General features: G+C 31.6%; 1 long non-coding RNA gene across 19 annotated transcripts; it reads right to left on the reverse strand.

Moving 5' to 3' along the window:
* Nucleotides 1–14970: 14970 nt before the first annotated feature.
* LOC120073290 (uncharacterized) lies at nt 14971–19569 on the reverse strand. Of its 19 annotated transcripts, none has more exons than XR_016528794.1 (13): nt 18930–19569; nt 18703–18776; nt 18519–18615; nt 18259–18347; nt 17792–18029; nt 17558–17704; nt 17429–17484; nt 17171–17298; nt 17029–17091; nt 16800–16874; nt 15920–15989; nt 15346–15369; nt 14971–15248 (listed from the first exon to the last, which is right to left on the reverse strand). It is a non-coding gene; the product is annotated as an uncharacterized LOC120073290 (long non-coding RNA). The 19 variants fall into 19 exon arrangements; XR_016528793.1 differs by having other exon boundaries at nt 18519–18582; nt 18669–18776; nt 18930–19568; XR_016528795.1 differs by having other exon boundaries at nt 18435–18582; nt 18669–18776; nt 18930–19568.
* Between the last annotated feature and the right edge of the window lie 3741 nt (nt 19570–23310).

Here is a 23310-nt window from a genome sequence, read left to right on the forward strand (position 1 = left end):
CAACGTCTCCACATGAATGGTCAGGATCTACCATCTGTAGTAGTTTACAACACTTGCAAACCTCTACAAAGTGAGCTATATCCGTAGTGTCACAGGGATCAGGTATCCCACCTTAATCCTTATACTACAGACCGATTTTGGTTATCACTTAAGACATGATCCACTTTTATATCACACATACATGCTTAAGTTCACATAAGATAACCAAGGAGGTTTGTTTATTGGATATGAGTAAATGCTAGAATTAAATAACACTTATTTTATTCATTAAACAATGTGTATCTTTACAAAACAACGAGACTTTGGGAGAATTAGGACACCAATCCCAACAAATGCATTATCAATAATAGTAAAAAAAAATAATGTCCAACATGAGTAACAGTTGAAAAGGGGCCCCAAATATCCACATGAATTAAATCAAAATATTAGGGGACAAATGATTATTGTGTTGGGTTTTATGTCCTAAAAACTCGTAGTTTGTAATATAATAAACATCTTCTATAATTAATATACTTGTTATTGATCTCATAAATTGTATGAAAGTCTAAATCCAATAAACTAAGACCCATGACTATTGTATGAGTACTTGAACTTTATGTGGAGACATAAGAGTGGATCGGGTTCGAGTAAATAGTCAAAATGATATATGGTATATGAATGAGTTTGGGTACCTTATTCTAGTAACACCATTGGATGCGGCCTACTCTGTAGTTGTTACAAAGAGTTGTAAAGTGCTACATACGATGTGATTCTAATTCGTACATGTTATGACATGAGGAATGGGGGCGTCCTATGCAATGAGTTTGCATAAGATCAGGACCAAGAAATAAGTCACTCTTACTTTATAACGTTGTTTACTATTTAAGACTGACTATTTCACCTAGATGACCTACGTAACTCGATCTTAATCCTTAGCTAATTATGAACTCCTGTTTATTTGGGATTACTCTTAGATTTGCATAGTTGAGGGTTGGCTTAACAGCGCCGACTCAATAAGACTCTCATTTCAGGGATAAGACCGAATAGATAGTTGGGGACATAGGGTGCAAGATGAAGTTCACGCCTACCCGATTTAGGGATAGGAAAAAGGTTGTTCTCTCAAGTACTAAATCCAGGTCTTAAACAAGGGGCCCCACCCTCTCACTGGATTGAGAGAGTTTGGTTTAGTGATTGGATCACAAACTAGTTATTCATTAGAGGATCAGTAGGGACTTGAGGAATAAGACGTAATCTCGGAGGTAAAATAGATATTTAACCCAACCGTTATTACGAACAACTTGTGAATGGTCGACTTGCTGAATATGGTTAAATCATGTGGACATAATATATCTAGGGAGTGCAACTATGGGCTTTAGTGGAGTGACCTGTTAGTTAACGAATGGAGATTAATTTGGTCTAATGAGTTTAGCCAATTAATGTCAGATCGTTGGAGCCCATGATCTGTAGGTCCGCGAGGTCCCCCTACTAGCTCGTAACGGACTGGCTCTAGAATAGTGTGATAAGTTAATTTGAATCGTTCAAATTAGAATTAAGGGAATTAGTAATTATATGAGATATAATTACATGTTTAATTTGAGAATTAAACGGAATAGGAAAATTTATATATTTAAATATGATTTAAATATATAAAAATGGATATGTGTTAAAATTAATTTAATATTTGATATTAAATTAATTAAGTTTTATTTAATAATTAATTTATGAAATTAATTAATTTTTGTTTTTAAAATCAAAATAGATTTTTTAAAATAAAATTTTGATGTTATAATAAAATTGAAAAGAAAAAAACAACAACAAAACGCTAAAATGGAAAATAGAGATTTTCCATTATCCATCTTTGTAGTTGCTCACACATGAAGCATTTGCTTTGACTTTGTCTTCTCCAAGCATGAGCTGCAATTCATGCAACTCTTTTCTTTGCAAGTTGATCTGCAATATAATGAAGAGATTGGAGTGAAAATTGGCCATGCAATCTATAGAGATTTTGAGAGAAAAATTGAAACATCCCAAGAATCAAAATCAAGTCCTTTGAATTTAAAGAGAATGCGAAAAGCGAAAATCAAAAAAAAGATTTCTTTATCATAAACAAGAGCGGGCTTCTTCAGCTGATTTTCTGCAGTGAACATTTCTCCTACCCTTGATTCAAGCTTGTTTTGAGTCTCACAACTCAATGTAGAGCACCAAGAGAATAGTGGGGAAGATCTTGAGGTGGTCTACAATAAGATTTGGAGAAGATAGCAATTGGTGAAGGAGCCTTGAAGAAGTTCTACAAGAGGTATGTCTTGAAACTCACTTAATTTTGCAAAAGCGTGCTTTATATCTTGCCAAAATTAGTGAATTTGAGTGCTTAGATGATTCTTGTGCTTCCGCTACTATTGATACAATCCTATATATTGGAAACAAATTATAAGTGTTTTTGTTTAGCTAAAGGACACACATTACATAGAGAATGCTTTTGAAGTAAGCTAGGATGCAAACTCAAAACAAAGTAATGATGCATTCAGTAGAGGGATGACCCAATCTTTTGTGCAACAGAGTAGCATTTTTATCAGTTGCAGCACATATGTGGTTCAATGAGATACCAAGACTTTGTGTATTCAAGAGATAGAAGCCTCGCACAAAACTAGCACTGCCAATTTTCCTCGAAGTGTACTTGTCCTGAATTATACAGCCATTAATATCAAATTCAATAGTCACTGATGGTAAATCCCTTATGAGAGCACTTACATACAAAAGGTTGAATGAAAAACCAGGTAAGTAAAACAAATTTATGAGGATTAAAGTAGATGAAAGAGGAACAATGCCAACATTTTTAACTAGGAATGTCTGTTTATCAGGCAATGTGACAAAAGTTGAGCAAGTAGTCATGGTAGTAAAAAGAATTTTTGAACAATATATACGGTAGATGCTCCCAAATCAACTATCCAGTGAAATGTAGAATGAGTACCTATAACATGAGAGTCTGCTGAGGATGTGGTTGAAGGATTTGATGAAATTTCGGACGAGGATGTTGTTGATAGTTGAGATTGTAGTTGATAAAGAATATTTTGGCACTGCAAAATTGTATCAGCAGTGTTTGTATTCCGAGAATTGATTGGTTGAGCAGTGAATAAATTGGTAGAATTGGTACTGACAACATTGTTGGAATTACGTTGTTGCTGCTTAGTTTTGTATCCAAGTGGATAGCCATGAACCTTGTAGCACTAATCAACAGTATGGCCAACAATGTTGCAATGAGAGAATATAGGTCGATCTTTACGTTGTTTTAATGAGTTATTCTTCAAGTTATTGGTAGAAATAGCAATGGTAACAACAAGAGGAATAGTTGGAAAGGATCCAATGGCTCTCTATTGTTCTTCTTGAAGAAGTAAAGAAAAGACATGAGTTCCTGAGGGAGTAGGATCCATCAAAAGAATTTGAGCTCAGGCATGAGAAAGATTCATTAAACCCCATTAAGAAATCCATCAGATACTCAATTTAAAGGAAGTTGGCCATGTCACGGATTCCTCCACAATGACACGTTCCACAGTTACAAGAAGGGAGATATGTATTGAGTTCATCAATGAGAGTTTTAAATTTGGTGAAGTACATACTCACCGAATCTTGATTCTGAGACAGAGTTGCAAGAGTCCTCTTGAGTTGAAAAATTCGTGGAGCGTTTTTCTTCTAAAAACGTTCCTGTAGATCGAGCCAGATTGTCCATGCAGAATCAGAGAAGAGTATGCTGGCAGATATGGGCTTCGAGACTGAATTCAAGATCCATAAAATAACGATATTGTTATTTCGATTCCACGCGAGAAGAAGTTTACCAGTTGGATGAGGAAGAGAACTGTCGATGAAACCAAGTTTATTTTTAACAGAGAGACCGATCACCATGGCTCGACTCTAAGAAACATAGTTATCTTTAGTTAAAGGTTCCGATACTAGAACAAGACTGGTATTGTCATTGTGATGAAGATAATAGAGAAAGAGGTAAGTTTCGGATTGATTTTTTGAAATTGAAGACATGAAGGAGTTATTTGGAGGAACAATTGCAGGGTTGACTGGTTCTTCTGTTGAACGAGAGATTTTCATTAGTCATGGCGGGAGGCTGAAGATGAAGAAGAGAACGGAAGGGTGGGAAAAAAAATTAGAGGGAAAAATTTGTGGGAAAAAAATTTAGAGTGAAAAATTTTCTGATACCATATTAACAGCTGAATTAAAAATTATCCTCACATTTTTATTAAGAGGACTATGGCCATAAATACACACAAAAGTGAGGCTTGGATTAAAAAAAAAAGATTACATGGGCTTTAACAAACTAACAGAGCCCAATACATCAATTATACTTTTATAACTATCTAACAGCCCAAGAGTGTGTTTAACTACTGATAATATCCATACTTGCATCTTTCTATCATTTCTCATCATGACCAACTTCACAAACAATTTCAAGCCATACTTCGGGCTGTTTTTGATCGACTGAAGAAAAAAAAATGTTTTTCAAAAAAAGTAATTTTTATTTAAACATTTTCTTTTTATAAACACTAAGTAAAATATATTTGAAAAACTATTTTGAGTAGTTATCAAACATTTTAATTTCTTTTAAAATGATTTATTTTTAAAATTAAATACTTGAAAATGTATTCCAAACACACTCTTCATCTTAATTAAAATCTCTAGTAGTGGCCATACTTGCACAGACTGAAAAGATAAAAAGTTCGATGAGTTGTTAATCTTATTACAATTTTGAACTAAAGAACATTAGACTCTCCACTTACTCTACCACATGTGTTTCTTTTGTTAGTTTCAAGAAAGAATCCAAAATTAATTTTGGGATGTATCTCAGTGTACCTCTTTCTCCGTCTACTCCAAGTAGAAGGATACCAAAACTTGAGATGCAATTCGATGAAATTATTGAACATTTATCGGGTCAAGTTTGAGTCAAAATTGATTTTTTCCCTTAAATTATTCGAGTCCTTACGAAATTTCTTAAATCAATAGTTTTTAAATGTATCTAATATACTAATAATATATAGTTTTCATACATTATGGATCTAACACATTAATAAAAATAATATTATTCTCTTTCATATTTGATTGGTTTAATACATTAAAATATGAATATGAAAAATCCAAATGTTTCTTTTTCTTTCAACATAATTGATGCATTATGAACTTATGACTCGATATTATTCATAACCCAAGATCACTCAACTATAAACCCAAAATGTCTCGTATTCTATGCCAAATTATGTCCACTAATTTCATTTGAATCTTCCCATTGTGAGAGAAAATCTCATAAAAATTAAGTGTGCATAATTTGAAGAAATCATTGAATGTGTAGTATGATATACGAAATTAGATTCGAATCCAAAAAATAAAATAAAATAAGACTGTAACACGACCTGATTCAATTAAACTCGAACCAAAAAATTGGAGTAGAAGAGAGAGCAAAAATGGAAGTGGAAGGTTATGTGGTATAAATAAACACTTTCTTTCCATAAACAAATGGTAAATTTTTAATGTTAAGAATATGGATGTAGCTTTTTTGAAAGGTTTAAGAACATCATTCAGACAAGGTATTAACCATAATGATATTTCTAAACCTTATTTTAAAGCAGGTTAATAGTATTAATGCAACTTAAAAGCCGTTTATAACTTAGTTAAAATCATGCATCAAATTGGCTGTGGTCAAGGCAAATATGGTAAGATCCTAAAGGCTTCAAATAATTTCAAAATTTCCATGCATTTTCATTGGTAAGGCAGTTTCAATTTCAACCCTGGAAAATAACATCTTCGTTGGATAACCATTTGTTGTTTTCTTTTATAAAGACTATTTCCAATTATTAGTTTCCTTATTTCGTTAAACCAAATTTTAAAAACTAAAAATAATAGAATTTCGCTAAAAATTCCTTCAAAAAGCTAAAACTTCAATTGTTTAGTTACGAATGATGAAAATATGGTAAAGAAGAAGTAAAAAAAAAAAAAAAAAGATAACCATAATTTTCGAAAACTAAAAATAAAAATGAAGTAATTATCAAACGGATAGTAAATAATCCTAATCATGGATGGCATATATTTCATGCACCAGAAGCAAAACGGAAGGAATGAAGAATTCAAGAGGAGGAAAAATTATTCAATAAAGACGTCACATTCAAGTGCCTAACTCATAATTATTAGATGCCAATTCAATTATAACTCCCATTATTTGATTACAAAATTCGAAAATAGTTTTTAACTAGAAGAACGTCCATCGAACTCATATTGGTCTATCTCCTCACTCCTCCAAAACATAGATACCTTTTGGGGCCCAAACTCAAAACACAAGGTTGGAGTATATAAAGGAGACTTCCAACACTAAATTTTTCAAGGTGGGATACTCCAACTATAATTTTGAAAATTAAATTTTCATCGAACATGAACAAAATTCAAATTGCATACCAAATAAACCCAGTATTTATTATTGGGAAGCTAAAAATGATGGAGTGGGAATGTAAAGAGAGAAAAAGAAAAGTTAATTAGAAACACAGCTAACTCTTTGCCAACTCTTTGCTGGAAATAGATAATCGTGAAAATCATGAAGCATGCAGACAAACAGGAAGGTTTTTCGCTGGAATTGACGGCATTTGCAAATTTAATTTCAATATTCAATGTAATGATATAATAAATATGTAGAGTTGTAGTATTTCAAGTTTTTTTTGGTGTCTGTTTTGTTTCATTTTATGGTTTCTGCGGTTCGTGCTTGCTTCCCAACGGGTTGATCTTCTTGGTCTTATCTAGCATGTTATGATTGTTTTTCTTCTTTTTGAACTTGCTATCTGTTTTGTTGTTGTCCCTAGTTGTGGAGTTTTGGTCTCTCTTCTCTGGCTTTCTCCCTGGCGTTTGGAGTTTTTTTTTTATTTTTTTTATTTATTTTACGTTTATGTTTGGTTATGTTCAGATTTTATCTGGTTGGATTTGTTTGCATTTTGTTGCTTTGTTTTTGCTTGTGCTTTGTTGCGTTGATACCTTGATCCCAGGCTATGGGATCCTCCTTGTTGTTGTATAATAATATCATCTATTCTAAAAAAAAAAAGAACCGGGTTCCAAATTATTTATCTTTAATATTAAAATGAGCTTAGTTCAACGGTAATTAGTATGATCTTTCTCTCTAAAGGTCGAAGGTTCGATCCTCCATCTCCGAAGTTATTGCACACTAAAAAAAAACCATTTATCTTACAAGAATATTCTCACTTCTCACATGGTGGAGTTGAGTCTTGAGATAATTTATTCTTTAATTATTCTTTTAGCTGGAATATTTAGAAGGGTGTGCTTTTGTGGGGAATGTATTTTCATATGATCTCTTATTGAGACGTAAGATGTGTCATAATACGTAGAAAACCAATTTAAACTAAGTTATTAAACGATTATAGAGACTAAATTTAACGAATTTCTAAAATATAGAGACTAAAATAATATTATAACTAAAAAAATTGAGTCCTCTAACCTCACATATTAAATTTGAAAAAGGAAAAGGAAAAAGAAAAAGAAAAGCAAATATGGTAATATCCTAAATGCTTCACAAAATTTAAAAAAATAATATGTATTTTCTAAGGCAGTTTCAATTTCAACGACACGTAGTAACCCTAACTCATGGACGGCAGAATTCACAGAATTCAGCATCCTAAGCAAAACGGAAGGAATGAAGGAAAAGTACCGTTATATGAACTCAAAATGGGTCATAAATTTGTAATTTTAAAAATCGTTTTTTTTTTAAAAAAACGAAAGTCATATTCGAGAAACTATAAAAATTAATTTATATTTTTTTAGTACAACAATAGTAAGGATGAGAATCGAGTTTTCAACTAGATTGAAGGTCATGCCAATTTTCTTTGTTCCATTCTTGATATATTTATTTATATTTTATGTTTCACCTAAATATCATATGTCGTTCATGGCCAAAGTGGCATGTAGTTCCAATGATAATCCTAGTCTTAGGTTTTATTTAAGTTGAATATGTGTCGACATCATCTTAGAAAAACTTGAGTAACATTTAAGGAATAGAACAACTTTTAATTATTGTTGTTAATTTTGCGTCGGGTTTATAATTTGTATTAGATAATATAATTTTTAATTTTTTTTTATATATTTTAATGCATGTTATATATTTTTATATTATCTCACCAAATTCTATTTAAATTATAAAAAGAAAACAAAAAAGAAACCAAAAGAATAAACAAGGTATAAAAAATAGTTATTAAATAAATTTTTATTTCATTTTTTTTAAGAAACAAAAAACATAAATAGTTATCAAATATATTAGAAACAAGAAACTTTAGAAGATTTAGATTTTTTTATATCGAGTAGAGATGTCCACGGGGCGGGGTCGGGATGCCATTTCTCATCCCGTCCCTGTTCTCCATTTCATTCTCCATCTCCGTGAAAATCTCCACAGGGATCGGGGGATTCCTTGGGGAATTCACTTTTCCCCATTACTTTTTTTATATGTAAAAAGTCAATTAATTTAATTCATTAATGTGAGCAAATTTAAGTTAAATAATTAACTTTATCACTAAATTATTTATTATGGTTAGTTTTATATGACAATTTAAATTTAAAGATAAATTACTCAAATTTTAACTAAAAAAATTAATTAATTTTTTTAATAGAAAGAAATAAATATAAATCAAATTATTCACATATATATAATTTAAATTTAACCATATTCATTATAGAGATTTTATACATACTTAAAAGTCTATCTAATAACCTCGAGCTTCAATTTTTCGTCTCACTTACACAGTCACTAATGAGGTTTTTTTTTTTTTTATATATTTTATTTTTTGGAAAAGTGAAAAAGAAAACAAATGACCTAAAGTACCTATAACACATCAACTATGTGTGTGTATAAATATATGAAGAAAATGGGAGAAGAGAGAGAAGAGAGGAGCAATGGGGTGGCTTAGTTGGAGAATAATTTGGGGAGGAGCCTGTGCTTTAATTCTCCTAAGCTTTCATTTTCTCGCCGCCCAAACAGCGGCCGGAAAAGTTGGTGCAGCCAATGAAATTAGCCGATTGCGGCGGCTTGATTTTGGGATGTATCCCAGAAACATTCCTATTCCTCCATCTGGACCCAGCAAAAGGAATTCCGACCATTCTACTCCTCCGCCGCTTCCGCCTTTTTGATCGCTCGATCGGGGCGGTTTCTGATGATCTACGATAGTCTGCAGTGTGAATCGCCGCCACTCCCGCCGTCGCAAACTGTGCTCAGTTAGAAGCTCCGATTGTTGGCGCTGCTGGTGAGAGTGCTGAGGTTTCTTTTTTCACAATTCTCTCAAATAAAATGGAGCAAATGTTTTGGGTAAATTTGTGATTTATGATTAGTAGAGGGTTCATGTTGCAATTTTAGTTTCTTAAATTTGTAATTTAGTTCCCCATATTTTGAACTTGAAGTGTTGAGTTTTTTTTTCTTTCTTCCCCGTGGTTCTTGTTTCTTTGTTTTTCTTTTTCCTAGAATGTTGTCTGTTGAGGTTGTGACTAGAGAAATTTTTTATTTCATTTATAAAAAAAGATCAAAAGCTTTTAAAGTATTCAACTTTGATTAGTTTACTCCTATGAAACACAGACATAGATACGACTATACGATATAGATACTATCAGATACGACGTACGTCTAACGATACATCATTTTTTTATATATATTTTTTAATATATATATTTCTAAAAAAACGATGATACTGATACGTTGGAGATACTTTTTGTTTCTTTAAACAAATCTAGGATATAGATAAATTTAGCATACAAGTTAATAACAATAGCACAAAATAGAATACAAACACTGAAATACATTACAAAAAAAGCAACATCTAAGATGTTAAAGTACAATAGTTAATAAAATGTAATAGAAAAGTGACTTATATGGCAAAGAAGAAGAAGAAGAATATTAGAAAGAGAAGTATGAAGATAAACGAAGAAGTTATTATTGAAGATATCCAAGTGGTTTATATTTTGGTGAACTTTGTGGGGACTCCAATGTGAAGATGAGATTAGATGATTCTAGTCTAGGGTTTGGTCCGTTATTTTTTTTTTTAGTTTCGACTTCGAGTTGTGAACTTTTTAGATATGTTGCCTAATTTTAGATCGAGAAAGATTAGATGAGTTACTTGTTTTTTTCTTAAAAAAAAGTATGCATAGAAATAGATACATCAAATTGCGTGTCAGATATGTATCTGGAAAGTATCTGAAAGTATAGATACGTCAAATCGCATGTCAGATACATATCTAGGAAGTATTTGGAAGTATCAATATCCGATACGTGTCTGATACTGATTCTTTGTCTCTCATGAAATATTTGTGCTTCATAGGTTTACTCATTATATCATTTCAGAGAAAATTAATACACTAAACTATAAAAAAAATACTCACAAACTTTGTAATTTGTTTTAAATATATTTTTATTTTTTCAAAAGTTGCAATATTAATATTATAACTTTTAGGGTAATTGTTTTAAATGGTAAAACTACTGAAAATATTATATTTTCAGGTATAGCAAAATGTTGTTGTCTATCAGTGATAGACCGCTATAAACTTCTATTACTAAGTGACATTTTGCTATATTTGTAAATAAGTTGACTCATTTTCCTTTATTTGAAAATAACCTAATTTTTATAAGAATATTCGTATTTTTTAAAAAGCATGATTTTCAATTTTAGGGAAAAACAACTATTATTTTAGTATAACACAACTTCGGGGTGGAGGATTTAACCTTCGACCTTTAGGGAGGAAGGTCATATCGATACCACTAAGGCCTGCTTTGGCAAAAAAAAAAAAAAAAAAAAAAAAAAAAAAATCTGTTTTAGTTCCTAATGTTGTATTTACTTTTATTTAATTCCTATTATTTGAAAAGTTTCAGTTTAGTCCGTCAAAGTTTATCAAAGAGATGAAATTTTCTATGTTCAACTTTGAAGAAATTTGTAGAAATTTATTTATACAAAAAAAGGTAAAAAATTTGAGTTTTCTACTTTGAAGTTAATTCACACGTCATTTTAAACAATTTGTTACGTACTATCTTTAAAATATAAATTCAAGTAGAATATTTAGATGAATATAGTTTAATTGGTATAATACTTATACAATCAAAGTTTAGATTTTCCTATCTCAAATACTATCAAAGAAAAAGAGAATATTCGGATGCAACTTTTTTATTTATGAATAGAAGTTTAATTAGAAATGTATTAAATAACTATTTTCTTTGCTTCTTGTTCTTTTAGGTGAATTTAAATTTGGTATATATAATAGATAAAATATATGAGATTTATAAATACATATATAAAAAAATATTATATAGTTTTTAATATAATTTTAGGCCAAGGGAAAATGATAATAATGATAATAAATTTTATCCTTTGAATGTTGTTAAAAAAAATTTGATATGCTACATGATATTCTACTCCTCCAATTTACCTTAGATGATATCCCTTCGAGAGTTGGTATAATTATGTCGAAAGTGTCTAATAAATTTTTAAATTTTTAATTTTTTGTCCAATAGATCCTAATGATATGTTCTAATCTCGAATGTTTGGGTTTTATTTTTCAAATGTATACCCGTTATTTGAAGAGTTCTAATTTTGTCATCTATATTTTTAACATTTTATAATTAAATCCCTCAATGTAGGTAAGTGTTCAAAATTGCCAAATGATAAACTTCATGCCTAGTTCTTAATGAATTCACATAAGTTTTGACCAAGAAAAAGGGTCATCTAAAGATAAAATTCTAATTCTTATTCTTAACTTCTATGAAATTGGGTAGAATTTCATTTATAAAAATAGACAAAGATTTAGAGTTTTCTTTTCTTAGTGGAAGAAAAATGGTCATTGAAGAGATAAACGAAGGTTGTCAAAATAAATAAATAAATGAAAAATTACATTGTATGGCAAATACATTTTAAGAAACCAAAGCTACTATTTCAATTTTTTTGTAATCGCAGGTGTGACAATCACATATAAAATTAGATAACAATCAAATTTTTAGGCGGAAGTTTATTGTCATGTTTGCAAAAAAAGCAAAACCTAGGGACACACGTTTAATTTTCAATTTGTTTTTTTTTTAATTAAAATTGCAATTGCCCCTAAATATATAATATACATTTATGGTTCCATTTGGTAAACATGTGGTTTTTAGTTTTTGAAAATATTATTATAAACATCCATTCAAGTAGTTATCAAAAATTTGCTTTTGTTAAAGATGGACTAAAAAATTCAAAAGGAGCCTTTTTTTTAAAATAAAAAATATTTAAATTTTATAGCAAAAATTCAAAAATTACAAAGCATTTTTAGAACTTTTGCTATAAAGTGTAAATATTTTTGAGAATTTTCTATTGATAAAAATTTCCCAAAATTTTTCAAATATAAATATAGAAAATATGAAAATCATGATATAGAAATTATAATAAAACAAACATAAATTATTTGAAAACTAAAAAAATACGAAATGATTGTTACTCAATGAGGCCTAATAAATCTAATATCATATCCCATTATTAAGGTTTTCATTGCTATGTGAGAAATATAATAATGATAAATTATATACGAGCCTCTAATTTTTAGAGGAAAAACTTCCTATTTACGTGCTTTTTCAAATTTGTTATCCATAAATAATTATATCTTCTTCAAATTAAAATGAAACAAATAGATTATTGAACTGTTTTTAAATATAGAAAAATAAATCAAAATATTTATAAAATATAGCAAAATTTTAAACTATCAATGATATCAACGTCTATCATTAATAGTTCTAAAATTTTGCTATATTTTGTAAATATTTTCAACAATTTTACCATTTGAATTAATTTTTTTAGATTATTTAGAAATACATTTTTTTTTGGAAAAAAATTGAATGCTCGTCAAATCTAAATGTATCTCTTCATTAACTAAAATATATTTGTGAATTCTCTTCCTTCTGTAAAATAATGAATTTAAATTATCTTCTTTTACAATTCAACATTTCTCTTCTGAAGAAAAGCTTTTTTTATGGAAGACTTTAAACTCTCTTATAAAGTTTGAGAGGGAAGGAAAAAAAATGTATTTATTATGTAACTTACAGAAGAAAAAGTATATGTTATTGGATGTATATTTGTTAAAGAATGTGTACGTATGATTTTAAATTTTAATTTACTAATCATTTCTTTATAAAAAGAAAGGAAAAAACAAAGAGGGGTTTCATACAAAAAAGTGTATAAGAGACATAATAAAGTATGAAAGGATATGAGATGATAAATTAATTAAGAATCGTTGAAATATCTAATGACAAAAAAGGAATGTAAAATTAAATAAAAATAAGAAAATAAGAAGGCATGAATTATACGTACAAAACACAAGGAAGGGATGTGACGTCGAGGACAACATAGACATTGTTTGCGAAAGAGAAGTTAAAAATTCTCCGACCACCTTACAAAAAACTAGTAAATTAATACAAACCTAAGGGGTTAATGTCGGAGAAGAGAAGGTCGTCAAACTTTTCTTTTCTTTCTTTCTTGTCATGAATGAGAAACATAAAACAACAAAGTTACCTTTTGATTTGAATATATTTGGAGATGATCAACATACCTAGGTGCGTTCTGGCTAACAGTGACGGAGTCAGAAATTTTATATAGGGGACACTATATATACACGATCGAGTAGTTCTTCTAGATTGATTTCTGTATAAAATCGATCAGAATCCAAAACGTTTTTCTTCTTTGAAGATGATGTCTATACAGTCTCTATTGTTGTTTTTCTTTTATAATATCTCTCTATATTAATTTGGAGTTAACTAATCTACAAAAATATTAATAATAATAACATTACATTCTATTATATAGATTTAAAAGTATAAAAACTTTGTTGGGAATGCGATCAAAGTCCCACATTGATTAGATAAGAGGAGGATCATGGGTATATAAGTGAGGATGATTATCTCTATTGGTATGAGGTTTTTTAGGGTGAAACAAAAAACAAAGCCATGAAGGTTTATGCCTAACAAAATTTTTGAACTTTCATTTGGAAAAGTGGCAAAAATGTTTCGAAATTATACAAATAGCTAAACGAATTTATATCATAGAAAGTACTAATTAGTAAATAAAAAAAACTATAGTAAAACAACAAAATTAAGTGCAAACGAGAATTCAAAGATACATAGTTTGCTAAATGAAGAAGATGAGATTTAGGATTTTTTGTTATCTTATTTTAATAATAATAATAATAATAATAATAATAATAATAATAATAATAATAATAATAATGAACTGAACAATATATATATATACATGTTTCAAATATTTAAAGTTTAATTTTCATTTATATGTTTCTCTTTAAGTACAACAAGTCATTTTTATATGTTTCTTAAGAAAAATTGAAAACCTCGAAAATATGAAAAAAAATTAGTTTGATAACAATATGTATAAAATAATGAAAAATATTTAGATACAAAAATAAATTCAAATATGGAGAGAAAAATCATAAAGTTTTTATTTATTGTGATTAATTCGATTAGTAGTTAGATAAAATCTAATTGATAATGAATAAAAGGTGGTTAAGAAAATATCACCTTGATCTCTTGAATATTCCAATGTAGGATTTACATATGTCATGTGCCATGGGCTTTTTGCCCCACCAAACAAACAACAATCTAGATCATGAACCAACACCAATTTTGTAAATTTAGTTGAATTTTCATATCATTAGAAGAAATTCGAGCTTGGCTTTAATCTTGGTTGACAATCGACATTAAAGATAGTGTTATTAAAACCCTTTAATATCAGTTTTAAACCGACATTAAAGGGCTTCAATAACACAGCCTTCAATGTTGGTTGCAACCGACATTAAAGACCTTCAAGTGAAATTTCCAACCGACATTAAAGCCTATGTTATTTTTAATTCTTAACCGACATTGAGGTCCAAATCTGTTCGTTTTTTTTTAAATTTTGTCGTCGAATCCATTTTTTTGGTCAAAAAGTATAACATGACACATCATCATCGAACGTTGTGGCTATGACATATTATTCATGTATGGATTGTAAATCTATTACATTTAATCCACAAATTCTGCTATAAAATTATAATTTAAAAGGCCGTACAATAATTCAGGCCTTGAAAACACAAATTACAAGTAATACAAACAGTATGATTTTACAAACACTATGAGTTTACTGTCCCTCTCCATTTGATAAGTATGGATCCCTTCATAATTCTTCTTGAACAGACCCTTCTAGCTTTAGCAGTATCTAGTTATAGGCATCTTTGTTTGACCACTGTTATTCAAAAGATCACAGACAAAAAAGGTTTAAGACAAATGATTGAAAGTGAAAATATGATTAGACAAGAAAAAGCTTAAAGAGGTTACAATACCAAATCTTTACTCCTTTGTTGCACCTGCAAAACAAGAAAACTCAATAGTTGAATAAATGAGAGAATCTTCTTTTTCAAAATCTTTACTCATTTTTCAAGAATCTTCTTTTTTAAAATTTTCGACAGTATAACGATGCTACCACAACAAAACCAAAACTTTACCTTGAACCTGTTCAAAAAAACACACTCCCAAAAATATTTCACAACCACTTGTTCTCAACAGAACTATCAGAATTTCCAAAAAATGAATATTCAAGAACACATACATCAATGAGCAAATTTAGCTCACAATGTACTTCAAATCTCAAATGTTGTAACAAAAACTACCATAGTGCATGAATAACCCATAAACTACCATAATGCAATCCATAAAATCAAGCACCTTGAATCAAATCTAAACTACAAATAAATAGTATCCATGAGTCATAAACAGGTGTTACATTCTAATCCAATATGGTCCAAAGAGAAATAAGCACACTATAACTTCTCAAACAGGAATTTCCATATCATTAGAGTCACTTGAAAACACTTAGAAACTGTGTTTAAAATTGTAAACATTCAAAAATGCACTTACCAGGAACAATTTTTACGTGAATTCCTTGCTGTTGCAAGAAATCCATCTCCTCCCCACCCCTTCCAAACACCTAAAAAACACACAAACAACACCATTACAAGTATATGGTAGAGGAAGAGATTTAGAGAATACAAATGTGAGGCAACTTCAATCAACATGATGGCTTGAATTGTTATTGCATGTTATCCATTAGAATCTTTTATTAAAGTTGGCCTCCCTTCCGTAAACCGAAATGTAACCATGAGAAAAAAAAACTAAAACACCAATGAAGAAAATGATATTGCTTCTTTAAATGCCACCAAAAAAGATTAAAACAGCAAACAGAACAAGCAAATGGACAGGAAGAGACATAAGATCAGAGTCTACACAACAAGACATTTGCATAAACACTTATTTCCCCTTCTGTGTTTACATATATCCAAAGAACTAACTAAGAATGGTTCTAATATAAAAACACCTATTTCCCCTTCCCATTGTTCCTCCAGAACTACTTTATGCTTATAACTAAAACTTAGCACCATTTTCCTTAGCAATTAAGATGTTTTAAGTTGTACTAAAAGAGAGTGGCAAGTTAAACTCAACCATCAACAAAAACAACAATTAATATGATATTTTCAGTATTGTATTCCAAAGAGATAAAAAATCTACGATAACATAAAATATAAAGGGGGTAATGATTCCTCCTTCTATTAGCATGCTACATATAATTTTTTAAGACATAAGAACCATAGTTAAATAAGTCATGCACCTTTGCAATTGCATTTTTTTAAGGCATAAGAACCACAGTTAGATAATTCAAGCAGCTGATAAGAGATGTAATAGAGATTTGTTCATTGAAACTTGATAAGTTAGAACATTATGGATGATCTAAAAAATTGACCTCAAGCATCATTTTCTCCAGTAGTAGCTGCATATAAAATAAGCTATCGGAATTGCCTCTCATTTCTTCCATGTCCTAAAAGCACAATACCACACTAACCAATAAGAATTTTACAACATCAACACTAAAAACGATCTTGAAGCACTCCTATAAAAAAGGAAAGGAATAGAAAGAGAAGAAAGACAAGAGAAAATGATAATCCAATCTCTTCATGTTCTCTTTCTCTGACCTCATATGAGGATTTCATTCTTTGTGAAGTAGCCGCAACTACATCTTTTGGAGTTGTTTTTGTCTGCTTGCAAAATAGGAGGGAAATAAACAAAATGTGAAGCAACAAATGAGCGAGGTGACTATGATCATAAAAAACTCACCACCATTTCCAGTAGCTGGCTCTGTTGCACCGTGCTAGGTTCAGCATCAACCTCATTGGGCCCATCAACATTATTATCACCATCTCCACCTCCATTAGTTTCTTCTTGAAATTTAGATAGATTCCACACTGCAAGACAGTTTTTTCTTAAAGGTTATAATTGTTTTTGACATAACATGGATTACAATACGAAAAACCATATGAAGTGGAGAAAAATGTTCATTGACAAGAAATCTTTGAAGTTTTTCTGGCTACTTGCCTGATTATTGACGTTTTCAGTAAAGTCACTGCTAAACGCATATGGCGCGGTTGAACCTGTAAAAGCCATTCTTAATAACAGTTCCAAAACTGTTGACTAATCTAAACAAATTTTTCGAAAAGGACTCACCAGAGTCTCCAAATAACTACGAGCAATTACTTCATCCTCAAGCTGCCTGACTGTCATGCGATAAGCAACCCTACTTCCAGGAGTTGTATCTCCTCTGCAAAGAGCAACATAAGAGTCCACCAATACCTTTCTGGCTTATAAACTTAACTGCATTATTTAAAATCCATCAAAGGAGGTCAATGGATAAAGAATAGGCACCAAGAAAACTTGAAAAAATGTGCATACAGAAGAGACCTTTGGTTTCAGTTTTTGCATATGCAATGTAACGCTTCAACTCTGCAGTAGTAAATGCAGAAGAAAGAGCATCTTCACGTTTGGAATTTCTTCGGGCCTTATATCCGTCGAAAGTGCACGAATGAGCGAGGTGCGAGAACTATTCTGCTACAATGAATAATGATGAATTATGTCCTAGAGGAACTCCAAGAAGAGAAGCTGATGCTATAGCCCCTTCTAAAGCACCCACAAGCTCACCCTAGGAGAACAATTCGAGAAGCTTAATAATTAATATTGTAATTGGCTGCTGGCAAACTCAAGTATCAAAACTAAATATTGGGTTTTTGTTTTCAGGTATCAATAAAAATTTTATAAGGTGTTTGCCAAAAAAATTGTGGACGGAAAGGAAGACTTGAAAATTATTCAACTCTGCGTCACTCAAAGCACCGTCTTTATCATGATCACAAAGAATGAATATCTGAACACACCTAGGCTTTAGAGTCTGAGTTTCTTGATCAAGAAGTGGACCTGTTGGATGAAGTACAACTTTTTGGGCATAGTAAAAGACCTCAAGGATCTGTCAATCAAATAATACGATGTTGAGAACATGTGATTCTATTACCTTAAATTGAACAATGCAAAAATGTGGGAAGTGAAAATGTACATCAGTGAGGTATAGATGGTAAGATTTTCATATAGGCACGAAAAATTGAACTTGAAAAATTGTTGTATGATCCATAAAACCCACATTTATGATATAGCCAATAGAACCGAGATGTGCCTTTCTGCTCACAGTCATTGCACAATATGTCCTGGATTCCAATTCATCATTACCCTACTTGTACCTTAACATAAATCTCAAATAATATCAAAATCATAGAAATTACTTAGCTAGAACCTTTTTCTTAACCCCCAAATTAAAATTTCTCAACTTCTCTGTCAAATATTTGTTTCCGCAGTAGAAACCCAGTAGAAAAAAAAAACCTCAAGCTTCACTCCTAAACGTCTGCACAACATACAAATAAAAACCATTAACCAGTGCCCTTCAAACTTCAAACATATAAATTTAAGCAACAAAAAAAAGATAATAATATGCATTAAACATTTGGAAAGCTACTACTCAGATTGAAATATGGAGTGGGAACAAAGAAAATTTCACCTTTGAACGGATCTAACCCAGAGATTAAAGATTGAAATAGATATGAGTTGAAAGAACAAGGATCTGAGCCACAACGACCGACTGAGCTACGACGAAAGGGATCTGAGCTACAACGATCGACTTGTACCTTTAACAACGGAACAAACGGTTGGGCTTCGACGGAATGGATGGTGGATCTCCTAGAAGTAGACAACTAGCTCTACTATGGCTATGTGTGAAGAACGCCAGATCTGCTATGGCTACGCGTGAAGTAAATCTGTAAATCTACTATGGCTACGCCAAATCCAGTGAGCTTCGACACAACCTTTTATTCTCCATGTGAGTTCCTCTGGTGAGCTTCAAGATCTGGTTCTCTATACCCAACCCGAGTTCCTCTGGTGAGCTTTGACGCTCTTTTGTTCCAGATCCGGTAAAGACCTTCACCTGCGCAGAATCACCTGCCAGTCCAGTCAAGCCTTCCAGCTTCGAAATTCCAGATCCGGTCAACGCCTGTGCAACATCTGATTAATGAAAAAAATGAAAAACATGGTGGATCCAGATCTGCTATGGATGATCGGTGAGGACAGATTGAAGGGGAAGTCGGCGAAAGGGAGGGGTTTTCAGGAGAAGAGAGGGAAATGAAAAAAATGGGGGGAAGTCGGATGTTTAATGTTTGTTTTTTTTCTTAAAAAAAAAAAGCTGATCTTTAATGTCGGTTTTAAACCGACATTAAAGGTATACCTACAATGTCGGTTTAAAACCGACATTAAAGATCAGCTTTTTAAAAAAAACAAAACTGACATTATACATCCGGTTTCACTTTTTCCAACCGACATTAAAGGCCAAAATTCTTGTAGTATATATATATTAATATTCACTTTATAATTTATATTAAAATGACAAAAGATAGATAAATTAAGAAGGGACATGTGTCCCTGACCCCTATGTAGCTTCGCCTTTGCCGGCCGACAACATCATCTTTGTGTATCTCATTAAGTTGTCTAATCATAATTTGTCATTTGACAAATTTTTCTTATTTCTTATATGAAATATTTTCATTGTTTTTTTTATGTGAGTGATGAGAGGGGTGCATAAAGATATGTAAGCATCATAGAATACACTTAAATATTACTTTCGTAGGTTGGGTGATTTGGTGATCTTCCTCTGTCTATCGTCCTAAACGAAAAGATAACTTAATAAATAAATAAATAAAAACAAACTTTCATTGTTTCGCAACCCTCGAGGAAGAAGAACACCCCCTCTTTTCTTTGCTACCCATGGTCTTTAGGGCAGACATGCTAAGGGAGAGGGAAATATATCCATTCGCTGATAGTGAATAAAATGTAGAAATAACCGGAGATAACATTGCCTATTTGATTTAGTTTATTATTTAATTAAATTAAATTATTCTTGACATTTAAAATGTGACAGGTAAATTATGAAAATTAAGTTTGAAACCTTTTAAAAATGTAGGTTTCAGTGACAGAACTTCCTGAACCTTCTACGTTTTTCTATTTTTTTTTAAACTACATTTTACTCGATCTTTTTTTTATAAAAAGGTAAAAAATTGTGAATCATATTGATCATTTTTAGTCGTATTTTTTATTAATCACAAATTTAAGTATATTGAAATAACTTACATTATTTTAAACTTAATCTAATTATAAGTTTACTTTATTTGCAAGAGATTGTGTGGATTCACCCACTTGATGTGTGCAATCACTTGCACTCAAAAGTTGTATCTCGTCGACACAAAATTTATACCTCTATTGATGTAAAAAATCCATCGTATCTCAAAAGTTCATAACCAAATATGTATGGAAATAAAGATATTCCAAAGGATAAAATAGACATTTATAGAGACAAATAAGAAAAAAAGACTCTTGTAGCCCAATTTATATATATACTAGTGTAAAATACATGCCATGCACGTAAAATATAATTTTATTAGTAGTATTTTAAAGTATGAAAATAATGCATTCTAAAAGAGTTTTATAAGTAGATTATATTTTCATCTCATCAAAATAGTACTAAGTACTAAAAAAACATTATTTGGTAATTTTTTTTTGCAATTTTTAAAATTATTTGTTCATGCAGGAAAACAAAAGAGTTTTCAATTATACACGATTAAATTGATAGTTCAATAACTGTTATTATAAATACACATTAAATTATCTTTAAAAAAGGTATATTAAATTACTTTATTGAACTCAAAATTGTTTAGTGTATTTATTTACAAATTATGTATAATATAAAAAAGTATGCATTTAAAATTAATCTTAACATGGTTTTTTATATATGTTGTGAAATCCTTATCTCAGTTTTCTTACTTAAGCAGGTAGTTAAGGGAATTAAATAGGTATAAGTTAAATCCTATGTTGAAGAGAAGGAAATTTCTAAGTGTTGAATAGATTTTCATTGAGTAGCTTTGAGTTGAGCCTTAACTAGTGAAAATTTGGCTGAGTATGAAGTCAAAAAGAAACTATGCGTTTGGTGTTAGGAAACATTAACGCATGAGATAAAACTAAGTTTGTGGATGTTAAAAGAAATTAAACCTTAAAGTCAAAGAACAACCATACGTTGAGTTTATGAAGTTTGCCCAATCGTTGGCATGACAAGGGACGCATGTTGGCCGAAGCATTGGCAAGAGGCGCTGCCCAAAGGTTGCTCATGCATTGGGATGATGAGATGATGCGTGAGCGAGAGAAAGAGGGCCAGAAAATGAGTGCAAGACACTGGGCGTTGAAATGTTGTGCACGCGGACGATCGTATAGCTACATGCGGCGCTAAATGATGCGTTAGACGATAGCACTACACAATAGACAATAGCATTACACGATCAGCATAAGCGCTAGACGATAGCACTAGACGGTATCGCTAAACGATGAGTTTGGGCGCTGGATGATAAGCATGAACGTTGGATGATAGGCAAAGCATTAGACGATGGGCGTTGCACGATAGGCGAAGCGCTAGATGATGGGCGGTGCACGATAGATGCACATGTTAGACGATGGCACTACACGATAAGTGGACTCACTAGACGATGGGCATGATGCATTAGACGATAGGCGTTAGCACTATGCGATGAGTGACAGCGAGATCGTTAATAGTGAGAGCTACGCAATGGGCGACTGCGAAAGCTACGCGACGAGCGACAGCGAGAGCTAGACGATGAGCGAGAGCGAGATCGTTAGGTGATTAGCGACAGTGAGAGATCATTAGACGATGGAGCTACGCGATGGGGCGTAAGTGATATGCGATGGGTACATGCGCTAGACGATTGGCAACAACAAAAGAGTTGGAGGATGAACAATAGCAAGAGGATGATAAGCGACAATGAGAGATTTAGCTAGATGATGGAGCTATGTGATGGGTTCAAGAGTTACACGATGAACTAAACGATGGACTAAGTGTTTATGCATTGCTGAGACTAGTGTTACACAAGGCTGATGGAGTCACCCGAACAGTTGAAGATGAGAAAGTCTAGCATTCAAGGAAGGGCTGCCGGAGAAGAAGCTCCAAGGAAACAAGCTGGAGAGTGAGGAAAAGACAGAAGGGTTGAGCTCTCAAGTAAGCTTGGGCCAGTTTTAATGAGTTTAGAATTTTGGTCAAACCACAAGGATTTCTAAGCTAAGATTTTAAGGTAAGCTTCCTGAGACATTTTGGAACATGTTTATAGAAGGAAATATCTCAAAATAAGGTCTGGAAATATGAGTTATTTGAGCTTAAATTTGAATCTGGAATTTAGGATTCAAAAGGGAGCCTAAGGAAACCAAGGAACTTCTAGAGAGAAAGGTTCATACTTTACCAAGGTGAGTGGTAATTTCCTTTAAGTCTTAAGCATATCTTATAGAGTATATGTATATGCTTATGTTATGAATGAGTAATTAGAATGAGTATGAGATTATGTGATTGGGATGGTCAGGGGATCAATAGACCTAGTTCCTGAGACCGGAGCAGACCTCACATGATCGTCAAGGGACCAAGAGGTCTAGTTCCTAAGTCTATGAGAAGAACCTCGTATGAGATGGCCAGAGGGCTAGCGGACCTAGCTTCTGAGTCTATGAGCTAGGATCTATGTGCACATAGGAAACATAGCAAACACAAGAGAGTAAGCGTTTATGACTAGCATCAGTTTAACTATCTATCGTGTGTGTAGGTAGAGTTTGAGAACAAACTCATTCTGAGTAATATCAGTTTAACCTTCTACCGTGCGTGTAGATCAAGTTGAGAACAAACTCAGTCAAGATTGAAGATTGAAGGTTAACCTCGTATTTGTGATACGCTTGTTATTTATGAGTTGAAATATACTATAGAAGTTGCTTACCACTCACTGAGCTTCTTGAAACTCATTCTTTTCTTTCATTTTTTCTTCCCAGGTAGCAAAAGGTGAGAAGTTCCA

The sequence above is a fragment of the Benincasa hispida genome, chromosome 3 (genome assembly GCF_027475165.1).
Source record: "Benincasa hispida cultivar pf3 chromosome 3, pf3_genome.v1.1, whole genome shotgun sequence".
Lineage (NCBI taxonomy): Eukaryota > Viridiplantae > Streptophyta > Magnoliopsida > Cucurbitales > Cucurbitaceae > Benincasa > Benincasa hispida.